Raw genomic sequence first — 22,914 nt, 5'->3', positions numbered from 1 at the left:
CCAAAAAGTAGAAATAATACAAATGTCCATCAACAGATGGATAAACAAAATGTGGTATACACATGCAGTGGAATATCATTCAGCCTTGAAAAGGAATGAAAGTCCAATACATGCTGCAATATGGATGCACCTAAAAAAGAGTATGCTAAGTGAAATAAGCCAGACATAAAAGGACAGATGTTATATGATTTCACTTATATGAGGTACACAGAGTAGTCAAATTCATAGAGATACAAAGTAGAATAGTGGTTACCAGGGCTTGAGAGAAGGAAAGAATGGGAAGTTATTGTTTAATGAGTAGAGAGTTTCAGCTTCAGAATGATAAAAAAGTTCTAGAGATGGATACTGATAATGACTACAAAACAATGTCAATGTACTTAATGCTACTAACTTGCATACTTAAAATGGTTAAAGTAGTAAATCTTATGTCTATTTCACCACTAAAATCAGTAGCATGCTTTGAGGTACATGTCTACTGTAGAGGTGGCCCAAATCACCCATCAAGAAAGAACTTGCTATTCAGCTGCAAGGAGTGCAGGTGATTGAGAGCCTCCAGCTGTTACCACCTTCAGGAGGCATCTCAGCTTTCAAACTGAGACCACACTCTCCCCAGACAACCTCCAGCCAATGACTAAGCAAGCAGGGCTGCAGGACCTGGCGATTTCTGCCCAACACAGGAGTCCTTATGGGTAATCTTAGCTCTAGAGCTCCTGTCGGGTTGGCTATTTTTTTTTTTAACATCTTTATTCGAGTATAATTGCTTTACAATGTTGTGTTAGTTGCTGCTATATAATGAAGAGAATCAGCTATATGTATACATATATCCCCATATCCCCTCCCTCTTGCGTCTCCCTCCCACCCTCCCTATCCCATCCCTCTAGGTTTGTCAGACCTGCAACATGGTCTGTAGGTTTTCCCTGCCCAATCCTGCTCTGTCCCCTTTTTTCTATTTCATAGTCACTAATCCCCAATAAACCTCCTGTCCTCCTAACTCTGTCTCAGTGTCTGATTCCTGGAGCATCTGAATGTCAGAGCTGTTACCAGGAGTGACCCCAGAAAGCTGGCAGTAACCTGGGATTTGGGGAACAGATCACTCACTGCCCAGCTGACAATGGGGACTTCATCCCAGGTGGCATGAGGGACACAAATAGTTCACAGCATTACGTGGAGGTCCAGTTGCTAAAATTTTCACTGGTGGTAACTAGAGAGAATGTTCTGGTGGAGTAAAATACTCTGATGAAATGAAGCATAAATAATGATGTAGGAAGTTGTTCGTTATCTCCTATTTAATAAAAATTTCAGGTTATAGATTGGATTATCCCATAATTATTTTAAAAAGTATATACATTCATATTCATAAATGCCATAAAAAATATACCAAAAGAGTAATAATTGTTATATCTTAGTGTGATTATGAGTTTATTTTTTTCTTCTACTATAAATTGTGTTATTAGTAAAATGATAAAAATGTCTTCAGGTTTTTAAAAAGAAACTTCATGATCCAAACCAGTTGTTTACAGCACTTTAGAGAATAGAAAATGTGTCTATTGCCCCCATTCTCTACTCTCAAAGAAATATTTAAATGTAGTATCTCATATCAGCAAAGTGAAAATTTAATATTAAAAAAAAGTAAGACAGTGAATTATCGAATTTGAAAATTGGGTATTGAGTGTTCAGAAGTGCTGTTTAGGAATAAAGACTCAGATGTAGGGAATGGACTTGAGGACACGGGGAGGGGGAAGGGTAAGCTGGGAAGAAGTGAGAGAGTGGCATGGACATATATACACTACCAAACGTAAAACAGATAGCTAGTGGGAAGCAGCCGCATAGCACAGGGAGATCAGCTCGGTGCTTTGTGACCACCAAAGGGGTGGGATAGGGAGGGTGGGAGGGAGACGCAAGAGGGAGGGGATATGGGGATATATGTATACATATAGCTGATTCACTTTGTTATACAGCAGAAACTAAAACAATGTAAAGCAATTATACTCCAATAAAGATGTTAAAAAAAAAGTGCTGTTTAAAACAAAGAACCAGCCTCCTTCATCCAGTAATTATATTATTTGTTCTCATAGTGGTAACTCTCAATATTTTTCTCAATATTACTCCTATATGAAACAGAAAAAATGTCCCTAGTAGGTGACCAAAAATTTGTGGTTGTTTTTCCATTTAAAAATGGCACCTAGCAGATCTTGACATAGCTTCCTCTGAGTTAGACGCTAAGATATCTATGTAGAAAAAGGGACTACTTAAAACAAAATAAAATGTTAATTATGTCTTCATGGTGTTGTTTAACATGTTCCCATATCCCCTGTGTTTCTAGAAAGCTAGTAATTGGATCTCGAGGCTTAAGCCTCGATTCAAGTTGGATATTTTTAGTAAGAATACTTCAAAGTTGCGTTGTAGATTTGATTTGCATTTCTCTAATAACTAGCAATGTTGAGCATCTTTTCATGTGCCTGTTAGCTGCCTATATGTCTTCTTTGGAAAAATGTATTTTCAGGTCTATAATGAGGTACCACCTCACACCTGTCAGAGTGGCCATCATCAAAAAATCTACAAATAACAAATGTTGGCAAGGATGTGGAGAAAAGGGAACCTCTGTACACTGTTGGTGGGATTGTAAATTGGTGTAGCTACTATGGAAAACAGTATGGAGGTGCCTCAAAAAACTAAAAATAGAACTACCGTATGAAGCAATTCCACTCCTGGGTTTCCAAAAAAACACCCTGAAACACTAGCTCAAAAAAATACATGCACCCTGATATTCACAGCAGCATTGTTTACAATAGCCAAGATGTGGAAGCAACCCAAGTGTCCATCAACAGATGAATGGATAAAGAAGATGTGACATTGATAGATATATAATGGCAGCCATAAAAAAAAGAAAGTAATTCTGCCCTTTGCAACTATGTGAATGGACCTACAGAGTATTATGTTTAGTGAAGTAAGTCAGAGAAAGACAAATACTATATGTTATCACTTATATGTGGAATCTAAAAAGTAAAACAAACAAATGTATATAACAAAACAGAAACAGACCTACAGATATAGAAAACAAACTGGTAGATACCAGTGGGGAGAGGGAACAGGGAGGGGCAAGAAAGGTGTATGGGATTAAGAGATACAAACTACTATGTATACAATAGATAAGCAACAAGGATATATTACACAGCACAGGGAAATATAGCCATTATTTTCTAATTACTTTAAATGGAATATAATCTATAAAAATATTGAATCATTATGCTCTACACTAATATAATATTGTAAATCAACTATATTTCAATTAAATTTCAATTAAAAAAAAAGTTGTGTAGTGGAATCCCATCATGAGGTATGTAATGTTTGGTTGTCTCTTTCCTTCATGTTAAGATTGATCGGGGGTTTATATACATTACAGCCATAGCCTCCCTTAAAAAGTTCTCAATCAGCTCTTTATCTAGTAGTCTTAGCAGCCATTGAAAATATTACCATTACTCACTGTTAGGGGTTACAAGATGGCATATTTTAACTCTGTCATTCTTTCTTCTTTGATTAGCTCTAATGCATACATAAAGAAAGACTTTATCTCATCAACTGTTTGGTTCCACTTAAGTGAAGTAACAGGAAGGCCAGGACAAACACTTGATTTTGAGGCAAGAGCACTGTCCCCAAAATCTTTAGTCAGACTTGTCCAAGAGTATAAACAAGCCAGCTCCTAAGAATTCCCAGAATACTTGAAAGGGAATGGGTCCTGGGATGGAGAGTTGCGGGGGAAGGGGGCAGGAGGGGTGTAAGATGAACAACTGGAGTTCCTGCTCTAACAGGGAACACATCCTAGCGAAATTGAAATAACTATTGTTAAAATGATCCAATTAGTATCCACAGGCTCATGATGCATGGGAAAATTCGAGTTACATTAGATTTTAGTACAATATCAAATTAATGAGGAAGAGAAAGATTATGTGTTAAATTATCTGGGACAGTTAAAATTCTGTATTAAAATAGAGTGGAACAATCGCAAAAATATTTCGAGTTTAAAAAGTTATATTATCCCCTGGACCTAGAGACTGTCATACAGAGTGAAGTAAGTCAGAAAGAGAAAAAAAAATATCATATATTAACGCATATATGTGGAATGTGTATAGACGATCTTATTTACAAAGCAGAAATAGAGACAAAGATGTAGAGAACAAACATATGGATACCAAGGAGGGTGGGATGAATTGGGAGATTGTGATTGACATATATACACTACTGATATTATGTATAAAATAGATAACTGATGAGAACCTGCTGCATAGGTTTTCACCTCAATGCTCCCTGGTGACCTAAATGGGAAGGAAATCAAAAAAAGAGGGGATATATATATATACACATATAGCTGATTCACTTCACTGTACAGCAGAAACTAACACAACACTGTAAAGCAACTATACCCCAATTGGAAAAAAAAGTTATATCATCCTTAACTCATATGTTACACCTAAGAACGCCAGTCAAATTAAAGAGTTAAATATAAGAAATAAAACCAAAGAAGCATGGAATTCTTGATGAACGTTTATCTGACTTTGTAGTAAAATTTCTAAGCATAATTGCAAAGAAAAAATCTACACTGGGGAAAAATTGACATATTTGATTTCACATAACTTTTAATATGTTTGTCAACTCTAACATAAAAGATAAATGACAACCTGGAAAAAAATTGATAAAAAATATCCCCAATCTATAAGAAGCTCTTATTGCCAAGTCAATAAGAAAATCATGAACATTAGTAGTAAAACAGAAGAAATGCGTAAGTCATTCAAAATGGAGAAACACATGCAAAATAAAACAATATAATTTTACTTTTTTCCTTTAAGACTGACACCAGTTTTTTCCTCTAACGTTAAAACCTACCATTAAAACTGATACAGGACAAAGAAAGCTCACGCTCTGCAGAGGGAATCATAAATCAGTATAATTTTTAAGAAGAGCAATGTGGTATCATGGATAAAAGTCTTGAAAATATTCTTACCCTTTGAGCCAAAATGTCCCTTACAATAAATTTAGAATTTCTTGTAAAGACATAAACGGAGATTACGCAATAAGATTTGTGTACAGTGTTGCTCCTGTAAGGTTAGAAGACTCAGAAACAATTTAAGTAAATAATGTACAGCTTTGAGATGAAAAATGATACAGTTAATAAAAATATTTCCAAAAATATCTTAAAACGTGAAAATCCTTCAGTATATAATAATGATTTAAAAAGTTCAAAATTATTTAATCAAAATCTAATTTCACTGATATACATGAGACTTAAATATATATACATATTCACACACAAATATGTATAAATGTATTTTACATTTGTATATACATGTCTACATACTTATATATTTATATGTTGTGTGTATGTGTGTGTATGAAAGTGAGTGACTGGAACGCTTACTAACAGTGTTAAGTTTAAGGATTTTTTTCCCTTCTTTATGAAGTTTTTTTTTAAGTGAAGTATAGTTGATTTACAATGTTGTGTTAATTTCAGGTGTATAAAGTTGTTTTTAATTATGTTTTTTCCAATGAAACATTTTATAATTCAAAATAAGAAAAAATTAATATAATTTTAAAAGAAATGTCTTGTTTGATTCACTCAGCTGCTCCATCTACGCACATTCACTTCATCACCATCAAATTTACAAACATTTTCTGTTATGTGCCAGACACTCTCAGTACTGGGATACATGGGAAAGGGCCTGGCAATCATTATAATACTGAATAAGAGGCTGACCTTCCCCTTAGGGAAGCATACTAGAGTGAAAAAAAAAAAAAAAAAAACAGATCTTTACAGAACTAAGTATGATGCCCTATCCTCAAAGCTCTAAAAGAAGTATAAACTAAGATCAGACAGCTATTACACAACCCAAATTTTTTTTTTTGCCTCAGTTGATTGGAGCAAATACATGATTTGCAAGGCCACTGATCTGTGTAGTATAGAAAGGTCCCCTAGCAAAAAGGGAAATGTAGACAGAATGCAAAAGACTCAATGTTGTATTTAACATGAACAGTGTCACTCACTGTTAAGATGCAGAACCATCAGTATCATTTTGTTGCTGTATGGTCCTGGTTTTCTCTTAAGTCATCCCTACCTTCTTAGTGCTGAGGGTTGCAATAGTTCAAGATTTTCCCATCAAACATAAGAAACAGTCACCAGCCATGCTTGTCTTGCTCAGCCTCTCTGCCCTGTTCCACATCAGGTAGCACCAGGTCCCAATCCAAACCAACCTTGGAGGTTTTGCTCCACGAGTTACGTGGGCAGAGTTAATGGAGCTATCGCTTGCTCTTGTCTGCAAACAGGGAATGATGGATGGCTATCTGCTCAATGTATTCAGCTTCAGAGCAAGAGAGTTGCTCCTTAGCATGCAAGAGAAAGAGAAAAATTAGATTCTCCATTTCTTCACTCACTTCCTGCATTCTAGGAAGCTTTTGTCCTCTCTTCCCTTCTCATGCTAGTCACCAACATAACAAGTTCCTCAGTGTCAGCCCACATACACAGAATGTATGTAACACAACACACCCATTCATTTATCCTACAAACATTTACTGAGAACCCATTAAGTGGCAAAGCTCTGTGCTAGGAGCTGGAGAGACAAGATGAATAAAACATAGCGCAGGTACTTGAGCTCTTACGATATGGTAGGAGGGAGCGACGTTAAAACAAATCACTGAAATAAAGGGTTGTAGGTGTTCTAACGAACAGAATATACAGAGGAACAGTTATAAATCCTTTTTATCGAGAACTTGCTATATAAGCACTATGACAGATATCTCATATGCATTAAAATCAGTCAATCCTTACAATATCCCTATGAGATAGTGAGAAGTTAAACCAACATACTTTACTGGAAAAATATTTTCCCGCTTGTGTGCTAAAAATAGTAGGACCAAGCAAAAGGAAGTACTCTTTTGTTCCATGAAATATTTGCTCCTGGAAGATAAGACTATGAACCAATTAAAGACTATGAACCAATTAAATTATCAAGACTAAATTTGCTCATCAGGGCTTACTTTAAGATCTTGCCTAGCTATGTCTACCACCCAAAAGTTATTTTATCATAGTCACCGGCCCAATCCCAACCAATTCCCTGCCTCGAAAGACCCACCTTAAAATCACACAGCTTAGGTCCTAAAATGTCATATATACCCACCCCTCATTTCTCCATTTTGAGACACTACTAAAAGTCAGCCAAATTAACCTTCTCCCTTACTTTGGTAGGCCTAATAAGCTTAGCTGTGCTTGATCAATAGGTTTTCCTGAGATCTTCTGAGAGATCAATGATCAGCAACTGATATTACAGTCATCATTTTACTATCTATCAAGATTTATGTGAGTCTCCTCTAAGCCTTATATTTCTGTCTGCCATTTATGGGGGATTAAAAGAAGTGATACTTTATTGGAAAGTGAGTGAAAGAAAGGCAAAGTGGAGATGCTATTTAAGCCAAATTTTGAAAGACAAGTAAAATATTCATCTGATCTTCAAGAGAGGAAATGGTATCTGTGTGCACAGGGACAGAGGCATGAATCTGTAAGACAGATTAAGAGAACTTAAAATCGCAAAAAATGGCTAGAACTCAGAATACATGGTCGGGTGAAATGCTCTGAGATTAGGCTGGAAGCATAAGTGGGGCCAGATCACAAAGGGTCCTACTGCCATCCTAAGAGTTTTGGTTTTACCTTGTAGGCAATGGAAAAAAACATAGCACGATTTTTTAACCAGGTAATGACATAACTGACTTTGTATTTTTATAAAGATTATTCTGGCTACAGAAAGGAAAACTGAGCTGGAAGGCGTAAGACTAGAAACACTGAGGCTTGTTAAGAAGCTGTTTCAGGAACCTAGCAGAGATTCTGATGACCTGGATGATGTCAGTGTCAGACGGATGAAGAAGATGGGATGTATGAAAGAGACTGAAGCCAGAGAATTGTTAGGGAAAAACAAGAGTTTGGGATGACTCTAGGTTTCTAGCTTAGGTTAATGGATACAAAATCACACCATTTTAAAGACGGCAAATTCAAGGAGAAAATCTTCTTTTTGAAAAATAAAATAGCACCTGTAACTCTATTTCTGTTTTGTAGATAAGTTCATTTGTACCCTTTTATTTAGATTCCACATGTAAGCGATACCATATGATATTTGTCTTTGTCTGACTTACTTCACTCAGCATGACAATCTGGTTACCAGGGGATAAGGGTGGAGGGGGAGGGATAAATTGGAAGATTGGGATTGACATATACACACTACTATATATAAAATAGATAACTAATAAGGACCTACTGTATAGCACAGGGAACTCTACTCAATACCCTGTAATGGCCTATATGGGAAAAGAATTTTAAAAAAGAGTGGATACATGTATATGTATAACTGATTCACTTTGCTGTACACCTGAAACTAACACAACATTGTAAAGCAACTATACTCCAATAAAAAATTTTTTAATAAATAAATAAAACAGATGTGTTCAGGATTAGACAAATTTTTTAGACATACTGAGTTCTAAGCAGCTATGGAGTATTTGGATAGAAAGGTGGATAATGTTGGGGTATCTGAAAGGCCCAACAAATAGCACCCTTTCTTCCCTGAGCAAATGAAGAAATAAAATAGTGGAGCAACACTGATTAAGAGACTAAAGTACCACCTTTTCTACCAATAGAGGCCAAGAAGGAAGCTGTGGCTTTAGATTTGTTATCCAAATGGGCCTCCTAACAGAACTGCATAAATAGGTGGGCACACCAACTCTGCCACTGGCATTGGGGTCCATGAACCAGGCCAAGAAGCTGAGAGGGAGCAGTCACAAGTAAATCAGAAAATCCAAGAGAAAGTGATATCACAAAATCCAGAGCAGGGAAGTAACCAGGAGGAAGGAGTGTGGAGCTTTAAATACTGTATAGGTCAAGCAAGATGAGGCCTGGAAAAGTACAATTTAACTGGAAATTCAGGACTTTGAAAGTTGAGAGCAGGGGACTCAGGTTGAAAAGACAAGTGTTCTGATCTGCAAGGCCATGAAGGTATTGCAAAACTCTAGGCCTTACTCAAAGGAGCTGTGGTAGAATATATGGAAAGACCAAGGCAAGAATCTTGGCTAATTCTTACACTCTACTCTCATCTATAATATCCTCCCAAGACAGAAAATTTGGAAGAAACTTATAACCACCTCTCCTTTCCTTGTTTAGTGGGTAAGACCAAGTGATTTATAAGGTTTGATAACAAACTACTTTTAAAGCTCTAAGAATTTATGAGTGCAATAGCGAATGAATAATACTAGAAAAAAAAAAGTCCCCAGAAGTGCTTCTGGAAGAGACAACTATGGGGCCTCCTTTGAGAAAGATGCTATTTAAAGTTGTTGGTTCTAATCAAGACATTCACTTTGCTTCAAGACATGTGTCTTCTGATTGCTACTTTGGAAAAATGTCTTTAGCAAGTACCACCCTGATCAGCCTCTGGGCTACTTCCTTCTTGCATCCCTTCATCCATCCTACTTTCCAGCTCAGGAGTCAGCAAACTATGGTGAGTGGGTCAAAATGAACCTACGCCTGTTTTTGTAAATAAAGTTTTATTGGGACCATGGCCACATCCATTCATTTAGATATTGTCTACGAGTATCTGCAATGGAGACCATATGGCCCACAAAGCTGAAATACTTGCTATCTGGCCCTTCACAAAAAAAGTCTGCTGACCCACGTAATATAGCCTATTCTTACCCATACATACCCTTTGATTTCCTCCTTCTTATCTTTTTTTATTCCATTCTCACTTTGTGGAATGCCCCTCAAATACTACACAACCTTCAGGAACTAGCTTCTTGAAACGCCATGTCTTCCAGAGACAGTTCCCTAATGCCCCTCCCTGGAGGGTCTTTCTGCTGTTTCTGAAATCCCATAATAACTAAAGTATCTGGCATGTTTGGGGGATCAATGAGTAACTGTTGAGTGAATGGAGGAAGGGGGTCTATTTCAGGATACTGTCCGTTCTTTTGTTTTCATTATGCACACATCTCTAGAGCCTCTATCTAGAGGGTAGATGAGTCTGATAACTTCTCAAAGCATTTAACACAGTACCATGAACAGTGTAGGATGTGATGAGCATTTATGGAATGAAGGGCTCAGAGGCAGGAAGACAGTAAAGCATGAACTGACAGTGAGTGGAAAGGAGCTCCCACCATTCTAAATTTTGGATGCTTCTCCAAAGTAAACACAGATTCTGAAATCTCTGCAAGGCCCTCACATCATTAGCTTTTATATGAATTTTTGCAATGGAAACATTGCCTGCTTTTATTTTGCTCCCTGGTATTTGAAATGGATGAGCAGGAACCACGTGACAGAGAAATGAGAATTAATATTTGGGAACCTGAGACTCACAAGTGAGCTGAAGAGTCTGGGGAGATACGAAATATGCCATACCCACATGGGTCATGAATCTAAAAACAAAGCCAAAGTACCTTTGATTTGGATTGCGCAAAGCCTAAAAACAAAAACTAGGACCTGAATTCTTTTTCATTTTTTTTATTCTAAAATTTACAGAAGATAACATTTACCTTCTTAACCATTTTTAAATGCATAGTTCAGTGGCATCAAATACAACAAACACAATGTTGTGCAACCACCATCATATCCATCTCCAGAACTTTTTCCTTTTCCCAAACTGAAAAATTTAAGTTCAACACTTGATTTGCACATTTTGAATCTGTATTTTCTCAGGGATTATCATGGGACGGTCTATGGCCTCATCAGTTCATTAACGCAAGTCACTTGGTGACTCTTCCCAAGTATAACTCAAACATATAGCTGACTGTTTGGAAATAATCCAAGAAAATGAAATTTTAGGAGATGTAATTATTCAGGATGCTAGGACTCTAAGGAGATTCAAACAGTTACAAAATATCCACTGTTCCTTTCCTGGTGGGTAGGACTGGAGTTCTTTAAGTATTGAACAGAATTATCAAGAAATATATTTTATGCAAGCATCTGTTCCTTTTTCATACAAAAAGAAAAAGAAGCCACTCCCCAGATCATTCCCAGGACCCAGCTATACTCATTTCCTGTTAACAGATGCTCCCCCGTGTCCAAAACCTAGTCCCCAGAGGGGATTCTGTATCTTCCATCTGATCATTTCCAGAAACGCAATCTTCTCGGCTAACATGGCAACCGCTGCAGGGTGTCCCACAAGGGGGCCACTCTTCACCTTGTAATGTCTAACCGCTGTGGTGTCTGAACTGCAGAGATTGATTTACAACCTAAGGTGTCTGGTCCCCAAGGGCCACTTGCTTCACTCTAGCCTTCAAGAATCCTATTTCACAGTCCCAGATAACCGGCAGATAACCTGCTTGGGTAACAATCAAATTGAGCACCAGAAGTGCCAAGAGAGCAGCAGGTCTGGCGGCCACAGAACCAGGACAGCCGGCTTTCAGGTGGATGGGTGTCTCAGGAGCCAGACATCTTGATTGACTGACAAGCACTTTGCTTCTGGTCCTGTCTGTATCATCCGACAGCTCCAATGGTTACCTGTGCCGTAGGCTCCAGTTCTCAATCCAGAAAGGCCGCGTCTATTAGCCAGAAGGCCAAATTCTGGAAGGAGCTTGTGGGAGGTGTTCTACAGTTTTCCAGCACTCGGGGTCACTGGGCTGGGCCTGGGCAATGTGCACCAAACCAAAGGGAGAGGAGGCGCTTCCACCCAGCGCCTGCTCCTCTCGCCCTGTGGGCTGGCTAAGGGCTGGTGCAGAGGCGCATCAGACTGCGGCATGGCACCTTTTAAAGTTCACCCCAGCCTCAGCACTGGCCAAGGCCAAGCTGAGGAGGTGCCTCAGGGAGCTATGAGGGCTGCCAGGGGGAAGCCTGAGCTGGCACCATTCCGGGTCCTAAGCCCCCTTTAATCCAAACAGCTTTCTATACATGTTAAAATGATTAAAGAAGACAATTTACGAGATACAAAGTTTAACACTAAACGAAGCAGGCATTCTCCACTCTCAAGGGTCCAGAGAATTGCAAAATGGGGCAGAAAGCAGGAAGCTTTTATAGGATAAAGAATGAGAAGCAAGGAAGAGAAAAATAGAAAATGAATAAGGAACAAACAAGTAAGTATAGAGCCCAGAGCTGGCCTGGTGTTTGGGGATCAAATGACTGGATATACTGGGTTTCTGGTCAAGTGGAGCATTAACGAAAGTCATCTAAGATTTGGTTTGCTGATGTGTACCCCGGACAGGAGCAGCTACATCTTGGGCCTAGAAAGTTATTTCAACAAATATATATACATATATATATATATATATATATATGTATATATATATACACACACACACATATATATACATACACACATACACATTTTTTAATATTGGGGAATCTATATAAGATCTATATAAAGTTTCCTCTTTTTTAAAGAATTCTGCTACTTAAAAAAAAAAAAAAACCCACCCTCCAATGAGAAAACAGAGACTTCTAGCACAAAAAGACCCGGCAAGGTCACACAAACCAAGTGAGGTCCAGTGATTAGAATCTGTGTCCTCCTAACACCAGGCCCACTGATTCCTCCACACTCCACCGCCAGCTTCGCAGTGCGCCCCTTAACTTCAAAATGCAGAATGGCAAGCCATTTACAATGCTCTGGTCTCAATTATCATTCAGTGTGAACAGCAGAATAAAATGAAATCTTTGAAAGAAATGTAAAGGATCTGCCTGTGGACATCCTGAAAATCAATGGCAAACCCAGAATAACCGCAAACAAGCCTGCCTCAGGGTCCAGGGCTCTCTGCCCTGAACTCATTCTCACCTGCCCACGAGCCCTCCACTGTCTTTAATGTCTGTGGTTCCTGCTTATTCGAGATGTACAAGGTGAATAGTGAAATCCTGATGCTAGAATTTCCCCCAAATTAGGCCAAACCTGGGCCTTGTCAAGGAGCTCTGGGATTTCAGTACCTTCCCAGCTAGTGCTTTTTTTTTTGCAGTACGCAGGCGTCTCACTGTTGTGGCCTCTCCCGTTGTGGAGCACAGCCTCCAGACACACAGGCTCAGCGGCCATGGCTCACGGGCCCAGCTACTCCGCGGCAGGTGGGATCTTCCCGGACCGGGGCACGAACCCGTGTCCCCTGCATCGGCAGGCGGACTCTCAACCACTGTGCCACCAGGGAAGCCCTCAGCTAGTGTATTTTTAAATGCAGGCTTGTTTTTTCCATATAATTGAGAGCCTAGGTCCTCGAGACAGAGAATGCCTCCCCTCTGAGATGCTCCTGCAGAAGCCCTCAGTGAACTGTGGGTGCTCCCTGAATAATTAGTACTTAATACCATGGTCAGTTACTTGGAACAAGGAGGAGCAGTTTCATAAAAGCATTGCCCCACTCTTTCAGAAAAAGACAGACCCTCATATATGGTAGTTCCCAGGTTCTTTGCACTACGTTATTGCCACAAGGCCAAGTACTTTTATAAAATTTATTTATTTATTTATTTATTGGCCACGGCTTGCAGGATCTTAGTTCCCCAACCAAGGATCGAACCCGGGCCCCCAGCAGTGGAAGTGTGGAGTCCTAACCACTGGACCGCCAGGGAATTCCCATGACCAAGCACTTTTTTTCCCTAGATATTTGAGTGGATGCACTGATTGAACCTACCAGTATGAGGCAAAATATGTCACCCAAAATACTTTTTCTTCCATTCATGTAAATGATAGGATTCAAAACACCAGCACACAAAGAAACAATGAAGACAGCCCAATTCTTTGATTTTTACAGTTGGGTAAGCTGAGGGTTGCGCAGAAATTCTAGGTAGTTCATGGTAGAACCCACTTCCCAGTCTTGGATCTTGCTACCAAACCTCATGACGAGAGCAGGGAGAGACACCATATCACGTTTTGCTTGGGACCATCTCAGGTGATGTATGTTGTCCCAGCGTAGTTACCAATAGTGCCTCTGTCACTCTCAAAAGTGTCCCAGTGAAGGCAATAAGTGACATGGGCTAAGGACATGTGTCCACCGGGCTTCTAACTAAGATAGATAAAGCCGGGGGGGGCGAGTTAGAAGTGTACAGAGCATTAGCCCTTGGACTGAGGACTCAGGGAAACCCATCTGAGACCCCAAACCTTGTGTCGCTGTGCAGGCTCCTCAAATTCTCAGAGACAACCATGCTCTAAAATCGGTGAACAATGACTAATCCAGTTCATGGCCCCACTCCCTGGGCAACCATCCGGGGAGACAACCAGCTGGGCCGCCTCCCCCTTCGCTCCTTCTCACTGCACCAAACCATTCCCATGAAACCCAAACCTTTCCAAATGAATTTGGCTCTTGTTTTACTTTTAGTACTAACTCCCTGGGGCCTCCCGCTTTGGCAAGATTCTGTTAGGTTTGTCATGTTGCAGAAGTGTAATGATTAAGAATCATAGAGGGCGGAACTTGCCCGGTTGTCTAGTGGTTAAGGCTCTGCACTTCCACTGCAGGGGGTGCAGGTTCGATCCTTGGTTGGGGAACTAAGATCCCACAAGCAGTGAGATGTGGCCAAAATAAATAAGAAGCATCATAGAGGGCGAGGGAGTGGGAAGGAGGAGGAAGGGGACGAGGGGGAGGAGCAAGCAGGAGGAGGAGCAGGAAGGGGAGGAGGGGGAGGAGCGAGCGGGAGGAGGAGCAGGAAGGGGAGGAGGGGGAGGAGGAGGAGGAAGTATTGTTAACAACAGGACCACTGGGACAATCAGCCATGGGAATGACTTCAGTTTAAGCAACAAAGACCGTTTTGTTTCCCAAGTTCTCAAATGAGCAGCATTTGGCTGCAACAGAAGAAAAGGATCCTTAGGGGATCCTTGGAGGGGTAGGGAGGGCGGGGTGTTCAACTGCCTCCCTGTCACCACAGGCTGTCATCTCCCAGAATCCAGGCAAAGCTGGGTTCAGTCCTCTCCAGGGAGGAGGCCACTGAGGGAGACCTGAGAGGCCGCAGGTGTTTGGGTAATACTGCTGGGGCGCTCTCCTCCCTCTGAACCTTTCCCTGGGAGATTCACCCTCCTGGAGATTCCGCCTTCTCTCCTGGAGACATGAAATAAGGCTGAGGCCTCTTGGGATATTAAAAATCCCGAGATGACTGCAGGGGGTGAGAAAGCAGTAAGAAGAGATGGGCTTTTAACTGCAGGACCCAGCAGCTCAGCTTCCAGCTCCCTTTCGAGGTGAAGCCCAGCCACGGTCCTCTCTACCCACTGCCTTCCTTCAAAATGACAACAGAGCTCACTTGAGAAACGGGGATCGTTTCCCCACTGGATGGGCTGCTGTGAGCATCGGGACCCTCTCACCGTGTCTCTGTGGCACCCAATGGCAGCTCTCATGAGTGTTATGAAAGGGGCTCTGCATATGATTTGTGAAGAGGTCTGATTTCTTCAGAAAGAAGTAAATGGCTTCCTAGAAAGGAGAATTACCACTCAGTCAAGAGGAAGCATGTTGTAAAATTGTGTGCGCTCAGTCAGGTGTCTGAAGGAACAGTATGCCCTGGTCTCGCAGAGAACCCTGCCTAGCACACCCCCTTTGGAAATTAACACATCTCAACCTACAAAATAACCTCTAGAATGGAAGCTGGAAAACGGTCACGTGATGCTGGCCTTTCCCCTACACACCGACGGCAGTGTTGTCAGGAAAGGCACGTCATAAGCAGCCCACGCAGGGGCCCCAGAGGGGGAAAATGAGTGTCTGGTCAATGTGAATGAGAAGATTCTTCCTAAAGAATCTCAGACCTCAAGGTGACAGGTCGGCCTGCTTTAAACTTGAGAAATCCAGGGCAGTTGAGGCAGGTGACCTTTCTCAGAAGTCAGGGGAAGCAACGGAACTTTTCACTTCCCTTCCCGCTCTCCCGCCCTCCCTCTCACTCAGTTTTGAGACCAAGTGCATTCACACCCCAAAACTGAGAGCTGACACTGCACAGTGCCTTTCAGAACCCCTCCCCCTGGCTACCAGCTGGCAGAAGAGATCCTGAGCCGCCTTCTCTGGAGCACCATTCGTTACTCCTCTGAACAGGCTGGGACTTGCTTTCAAAAGGCAGCTGGGCCTGGGGACCATGTTTCACTTCTTGACACCATTAATTGGGTTATGAGTCAGAGCCATAATGAAGACAAGTTTTGGTGTCTCCTGCAACTGTCCTGGGAAATGCACTTGCACAGGCCCAAAAGCCACAGAGGGAGGGAGAGCCGGACAGATCTGCTTTGTTTATGGGGCCCACATGGCCACAGACAAATGGTCAGTGCCATGGGACTCCTCTGTGGACAGACCGACAGCTTTTCCTGCTGCTCCCAGAGGCCCTTAGATGTCATACCGTCTCACCCAGAGAGGCTCATTAGTAATAGGAGGAAGTGGGAGGAGGCAGAAGTAGATTCAAAACAAGCTACACAAGGAGGCTGAAAGGAGGGAACATTCTGAGAGCCTGTGATGGTACACGGGAGGCAAAAGCTGGTCTTGCATGCAAACCAGGCCACTGCACATTCAGGCACAAGACCAGCTCCCCACGTGAAGGCAGCTCTCAGCAGTCTGAATCAGGAAGCACACCTTGAAGGTTTGACTCAAAATAAATGGCCTAGGCTTATAAATGTCAAAGAGGGCTATTATGCATGCAGTCCTGAGTCCAGCCAGTTAGGCTGCATAAGACGTGCAGGCTGATGAGTCCATCACAAGTAATTTGAAAGACCAATTACATTTATAGGACTGTTAGCCTCTCTAATACCTCCAGGCAACCGTATCAGACTTCACATTGTCCCCCTGCCTTTTGGGTTATACATTTGCAGCCTCAGCTGCAATCTCGCTAGGATTTGTAAATCCCCTGGTCTGTTGTATTGTTTACAACTGGCCTACCGGGAGGCTCAGGCACGGTCCTTTGGAGAGGACGCATTATGACATCACCTAAGGAGGTCACGACGAATATCACCTACAGGCTCTCCCTTAAGACCTCTGTTCCAGAACAAGTCCATAAACCCCAGCATTGTACAAATCAAACTACAGAAAGGCACGATATCACATAAAGACTAACTTTCTAAAACAAGGACTTCGGAGCTTCTTCCAGGGCCAAGAGGGGAGATTGGCCCAGTACTGGGTTATCTGCCCCCAGTCTTGGGGTTGTGAGAAAGCTGGGAGCTGGGGTGGGGCAGGTGGGAAGCACAGAAAGAGGGAAGAGTTTGTATCTTTGAAGGCATGTAACTTGGCTGTTCATTCTGAGCACTCCGGAGTCAGATTGCCTGGTTCCAATCCAGCTCCACTATTTGAGTCCTCGGGCAACCACTCCTTGTCTCCTTTCCCTCTTTTGCAAAGTTGAGAGAATGAAAGTGCCTCATGAGATACTTGTTAAAGAAGGTAATACAGGTGACATGCATAGAACGACGCCTAGCACAAAGTAACTGCTCAGTAAGTGTTAGCTCTTATCCAAGCAGCTGAGCACGTGGACTTGTTATCTCCAAGGAAACTGGAAGGTACAGGCTCTGCCCCTAGATGGAATGCAACATTAACCCAGAGAGCCAGGCAACTTGGAAATGTGGTGGCACCGAGGTTGACTGTTGCCTCCACGTTCTCAATCAAGACACCGGAGAGAGGCTTTCTTGCTGGAACTTTCCAAAGACAACAATACCAGATGAGCTACACAGAGCAGCCTCACATTCTGCTGCCAACCTTGGAATCGGAGAGTGTGCTTGGGACTGGAACCTGGACTCTGAACCGTGGTGACTCTCGTAAGTACCAATTAGGCCCTTCCTCAATTTTAGCAAGCACAGGCTGCAAAATTTGAATGCATTATCAGGCAACAAAAAGCTAAGGATTTCCTGTTAACCTCCGTTGCTTATTAAACCTCCCGTCTCGAGTGCTGCAATCTACCCTAATAACATGGTTCTCTCTCCTCAGCCTGTGAGCCCTTATTCATTAACTGGCATCTATTCCACGTGAAGCTACCACACTGGGAATTTTCAGGAACGAGGCTGAGCCCCCCAAGATTACTCACTCAAGTAAAACTCTCCTGTGACATTAGTGGGTGATCCCCCACCTCACCTCACCCCATACCCCAGATGGAGTTGTGATTCAGAAGCTATTGTCACCAAATGTCACGTTAATGGTGTTTTTACCTAACCTGGTCTGAATTGCAAATATTTCTGGGCTCACTTACTCTTCAAGACAACCCCAGCATTTCACACTGAGATTAACACGCTTTGACACAGCACATGGTGCCAGAGTGTAACATTTACAAGGGGAAAATAACCTGAAAGTGAAGGAGACCAAAAACGCATAATTACCAAAGGCACCAAGGCAAACTGTTTTGTTCATTCAGTGATTACAGCGGTTTTAAAGCCTTATAATTTATCATAGCTCAGAACAATTTAAATCTCAGTTGTGCTTCTTTGAGAAACCAAGATACTTCCCTTTCCTTAGTCCTTCTGACAGGTTATTCTTTTAATATCATCTTAGTTCTAAGACGGCATAGACTATACCTTCCCTACATCACACAGAGAAGAGAGGAAAGCTGACAGCGACAGACTCCTACCTTTGCATTAGGCTGTGAGGCCCAAAGAACCAAAGAATCTACCAATTGCAAATGGGTGTAATTTCTTTCAGGTTCAAGTATCAGTTTGCTTGTTTTGCTGTTGCTAATCACCTCTTAAACAAACAATTGCTTTATCAGTGTACTGTGCCTCATTTCACTTTCAAATTATGTGTGTTTTGCTCCTAACAGCTTATTATGATCTGTAATTAACAATTTTGCTGAAAGCAGAGCTGCATATTGAAGAGCGCCCACGTGCTACCTGAGAAGTACTTGAAATGAGAGGCCTTTGTTTCTTTCCCAAATTTGGCAGACAGAAGGTACCTCCCATCTCTGCTGTGCACTGTCTTCTCCAGAAGTCCAGAAGTGGACAGGCAGCAAATTAAAATAAAGATTTCAAACTGTGGCAGAATTTCAATTTGCTGCCTTCCAATCTAAATAAGCCAGGGGTTCTCAGATTTGGCCACAATCTACAATCACCTCGGGAGCTTTTACAGAAATCCTCAGACCTGACCCCAGACCCATTAAGTCAGAATCTCTGGGGGTGGACCCAAGCCTGAGTACCTGTGATGGTTCCCTAGTGATTTTAAACTACAGTCAAGCGAAAGAACGACTGTGGCAAACTATCTAGTCTACTTTGCGGAAGCCCAGAGAAGAAAGTAAACACTGGTAAGTATTAAATGGTTAAAACCTGAATTTACTAGACTGCACTGAAACTTAGGTTATTTGCCAAGTAATCTCCAATTTAAGTAACTTGAACAAGATTCTTTTGACCTACCTCTCAGCTTATTCAAACTCACAAAGCAGGCAGCAAAGGTGCTTAAAAATTTCACCCTTGGAAGCAGGTCTTTGAGATAATGGAATGGAAAATCATTTGGGAACAGATTTCCTGGATGTGTTCCGGAACTCAGGCAACCTGCATTTCTCTTGTGGTGCAACTACTTTAGAACGTTCTCTGTGAGGCTTGACAAGGTAATTAAAGACACAACCCCTGAATTCTTGTGTTGAAAGGTCTGGGAATGGTTCTCCACTTTCAACACAGTCTGTTAATCTGGAAGGAAATGGGTTTCTTCCACACACGTCAGAGAAGCTAGGCGTGGGCTTTACTACGAGTGAGCCATCAGAAATTTTAGGCATAGGTATCTTTTCTCCCTTTGTGACACAAGCTTGAAGCTTTGCCAGGAGACCTTCTCCTGGACCCAACACCAAAGGGTGCCAAATGTGTCTTCTGTGCTACCCTCTACCCTCAGTACAACCCTCTCTGGAAATCGCTCTGTCCTTTATCTCTTTTCTATGGGACTTAGTATCAACTAGATTCGTCTCATCAACAAATTCCTGTACATGTACATTCAAATTCAAAGTGCTAATAAGGAATTCTAAAGGGATAAATTGCAATTTGGGGTAACATTCTCTTTTTACACTTCTATCCAACTCTTTCTTTACCAAACACACAAACACACACACGCACGCACTCACACAACTTTGTTATCTAATCCAGTGGACCCCAAAAATGGCTGGAATTGGACTCAGCTAGGAAGCCTTTTAAATTATAATTTCCCAGACTCCACCCCCTGATTGTGCTTCAGCAGGTCCAGAATGGGACCCAATAATCTGCATTTTTGGAAGTTCCCAAAACGCTACTGTTGATCACCCATATTTGGAAACCACTGATCCACTCCCCAAGAGAATGCCAGCTTAGACAGAGAGAGAAGGGAATGCCAGCCCATAGAGACGCATGGGAGAGGTGTTTAGAAGTAGGTGAGGACTTGGGGCACCTCTTCAAGTGCACAGTGCAGTTCTAGCTGACACAACAGCTGTCCAAGCTTGTGCTGTAGATGTGACACAGCTCAGGGCGTGAATGGCCCTGGGGTTTGCAATCTATCACCATCACCATCCAAGTAGTTCTCAGAGATGTCCAGAGACAGGGCTATCTTTGGCCATGATTAAGATTCTCATTTTCCAAAATCTATTCTCCATGTAATAAATAAGAACACAGATGCTACATCAGAGGGCCTGCTCCTCAAACAGAAACCTCCGATTAGGAGTTTAGAGCTGGACAAGTGATGGACTGGAAGGAAGAGTTTTAGTAAAGAAGGTTTATGAGAGGGTTAAAAAACACAAAAACATGGAGGAGAGGAGACCTCACATTTAAAAACTGGTATAATACAAAAACATTTTCTAAAATGACAGAGCAGGCAAGGGGTAGGATGCTTTGGAACTGTTCTTAGTATCTCTCATTGGCTGGTTTGCCTCACAGATTCTCCTCGTGAAGAAAACACGGCAAGGCAAGAAATATTATGACTTAAATTGCATTCATAAGATCCTCTGATAAAAAAAAATCAATGTGTCAGATCAATTTTTCTTAAACAAGTTCATCATACTCTAGAGTGATCAATAGGGAATGGTTTTTAGCCACTTCCCAGCCTTCCCACTTCAGTAATTGCTAGAATTTCATATCGACAGGTCATAGGATGCTCTGAAGGCTGAACTGATCCATTAGCCTGTGGTGCTACGAGACTGGGCCACAACAATAACACTGTATCCCCCCAGGGACGGGGCTGGAATCAAACAGGAGGTAAGCCAGGACATTATGTGTTTGACCCTGGAGGAGCCAGGCTCCTGCTTCTATCTGTAGCCAGAGAAGGAGGAAGAGGAAGAAGAATCAGGAAGTAGGAAGAGAAGAGAACCAAAAAGAGAGGACAGCAGAGGTTGGGGAAGAAGGAAATGTTGAGAGGTCAGCAGCCTGATTATAAATGGTCCCCATCGAAGAGAAAATGCTGTGTGGCCGGGTGAACCACATATGCTGGCCAGCTGCAGTCGAGAGAAAGATCAACTTGAAAAGACTCCAAATGGGAAGCTACATGATGCTCATCCGTATCATTCTGGTCCTGAACTTTAGCTCATGGTCCTTCTTTAATATTGATGTGAATAATTACTCGTGCCAGGGGCAAAAGAGAAAGGGAGCTTCCCAGAGTGCAGGCAAGGAGAAAGGGGCAGCAAGGACAGGGAAAATGGAGAAGCTCTTCTCCTTTGTCAAGAGGTAAAATTATTCACCTTGTAATCACTCCTGGACAGCGGTTCTGTGCATTTATGCAACCCACTAGCTCAGCAGGTTATCATAATAGGGATTATAATACAAAGAGCATCTCAGAGAAATCAAGGCTTGATTCACCATAGAGGGGACTTAGCGGAGAGGGCCGGTCATACTGCCTTTTGCAGCACGAAGTCTAACTCTGGTAACAGGAAAATAAAATCTGACATTCAGGATGTATTCTAGTAAGAGTCACCGATTTGCTTGTTACAAAGTCACAGTTAATCTATTAATCAAAGAATTGTTCATTAACTGTCCTACACACCCCAGTTACGTGGGCTTCTCAGAAACCTGCTGGAAAGCAATGTCTGTGGAAAGTAAATTTGCACTTGAGATGGAAATTGTCCACCACATGCTAGCATGGTTAACCTTCAATTTTTATGTGGAAATTAGGTATGCCTTATTAAAACTCAAAAGCCAGGGCTTTACTGCTCTCAAATACAAGCATATGTAGATGATACCAGTAGCACGAGCATAGTTCTGAGTGACAGGCTGGCACATATGAGTTGCTGACTCAGACCTAGCAGAGGATAAACTGACGTGTTCTGTCCCGGCACACGTCGCTTTCTGCATGCACTAGACATCCCGAAGGACGCTGACCTCCTTGGCGGCTCATACATTTTCCAGTTTCCAAGAAAACCTTATGTAGTGAGTCCATCTGGGCATTTGCTCAGTATATTTCTCAATTAGAGTCCGACATGGACTTCATGCAAATATAATTAATCTGTCCACTCTGAACAGACAGCTGCAGTATCACCTGTGTGATTTTTTATATAAGAAGTTAAACATGGAAGAAACGAAATTACAAAATAATGACTCTGTTTCAATGACATGTTTGTTGAGTATGTTTCTAGGTAAACTCATTGACAGAGTTAGATAATATTATGCAGTTAGCAATATATTTATTTGAGCAAACCTAAATTATGGAAAATTAATACCTTCCTTCTAGAAACAACCACAGTGGCCCATAAAGGGCAGAGAGAGGGTGGCAATATCAACCTGGCTTCCTCCTTCGAGTGACATGGACAAGCTTGTTACCTCAATGTCTGCTATAAAGTCAGGAGCAAATTCTTACACAGGGCAAGACAGGCCGCACTCCAGGCAGGCTTTTGTGCTGCTCCTGTCAAAACCACCACTGGAATGAGTGACAGATAAGACTGTCCCAGGAAATGAACCTCACACACACCCTGTCCTGAACCAACTTTATCCAAATCACTGGGGAGGTTTTGATAAGATACTTATCCCTAAGTTCCACCTCCAGATCTAAGGTGGGCCCTGAAATCTGTACTTTTTAACGTTCTGTAGGTGACCCTGACGGAGAGCCTGCGGTGGGAAC

The sequence above is a fragment of the Leucopleurus acutus genome, assembly GCF_964270905.1.
Source record: "Leucopleurus acutus genome assembly, chromosome: 7".
NCBI lineage: Eukaryota > Metazoa > Chordata > Mammalia > Artiodactyla > Delphinidae > Leucopleurus > Leucopleurus acutus.
Note: the sequence above shows the minus strand (reverse complement) of the source record.